Below are 1,258 nucleotides of genomic sequence, written 5' to 3'. Positions count from 1 at the left end.
GCATGTTTTGTGATGGTCAGTGGGAATAAAATACAAATACTATCTTTTTTTTTTATAGTTTAATGTATTTTAATAGCAAACTTACAGGAACAGCACAGAAGACAGACATTAAAAAACATGTATTTGCATGTAGGACGACTCAGAAAAGTATAGTGAATGGATGGAATCTACGGTGTGATAAAAATGCTACAAACACCATTTAGTTACCGTCAATAAGAAATGTACTGGTTTAAAAAGAATCCAAATACTGGCATTGTCCAGAAAAATGTATTTTTAATTGTTATAAAGTTGACCTGCTGAAACTTGTTCGCCGAAACATTAGGACTTGCATTAATGTTTTACATCCCTGCATTATTTATAAAAATCCACACACAAATGAAAACTGCCAATACCCAATCATATACTTAGGTACCTTTTGACCCCCATGGGGGAAAAAAATCTAACTTTCAGAACTACCAATAACAAGAAGAAGAGAACAAAAAAAAATTTTTTAATGAAATGTTTCCCATCATAGTGGATTCTTAAGCACGTCCTCCACCTATGTGGAGTGCTAGCTGGATGTCTTTTCGCGTAATTTTTACACGTTTGGTGTGGATAGCATACAGGTTGGTATCTTTAACAAGGCCAACCAAATAGGCCTCATTTGCCTCCTGCAAAGCGCCAATAGCTGCGCTCTGGAAGTGCAGATCTGTTTCAAATCCTGAGCAATTTCTCGCATCAGTCGCTGGAAAGGAAGTTTGCAAATCAGATCAGTGGACTTCTGATAACGTCTAATTTGACGGAGTGCCTCAGTACGGGGCCTGAAACGATGAGGTTTCTTCACCATCCAGTAGAGGGCGCACTCTTGCGAGCGGCTTTTGTAGCCAGTTGCTTCCTGGGTGCTTTACCACCGGTGGATTTGCGGGCTGTCTGCTTTGTACGAGCCATGGTATAGAGACCTCCTCACTTATTCCCCCTTCTTCGGCTGGAGCTGGGCGAGCTAGAGGCGGCACTGGCGTTGGAGAGGGATGGCGGCGCAGCAGCGGCTGCGGGCACAATTCAATACTGTCTTCAAGAAGCTTATATTCTGTTAGAAAAAATGGCAGCATTTTTGCCTATACATTTTGTGGGTTTATAAATAAAGCTCGAAAGACCAACAGACGGTGTAATGATTACGCCACTGTTCATTCTCATAGTTAACCACAGTTCGAGTCCCAAACCCAGGAGCTTGAAACTCATGCTGGCATATGTGCTAATGTGCCCCAGAATCCTGAGAGGA

At 41.8% G+C, this 1,258-nt stretch overlaps 1 pseudogene; it reads right to left on the bottom strand.

Annotated features, from left to right (window-relative positions):
- Window positions 1-521: 521 nt before the first annotated feature.
- LOC102475030 (histone H3.3-like) lies at window positions 522-939 on the bottom strand (annotated as a pseudogene).
- Window positions 940-1,258: the final 319 nt, after the last annotated feature.

The sequence above is a fragment of the Tupaia chinensis genome, unplaced genomic scaffold, assembly GCF_000334495.1.
Source record: "Tupaia chinensis unplaced genomic scaffold, TupChi_1.0 Scaffold000688_1, whole genome shotgun sequence".
Lineage (NCBI taxonomy): Eukaryota > Metazoa > Chordata > Mammalia > Scandentia > Tupaiidae > Tupaia > Tupaia belangeri.
The sequence above is the reverse complement of the archived record's forward strand: the minus strand, read 5'-3'. Positions and strand labels throughout refer to the sequence as shown.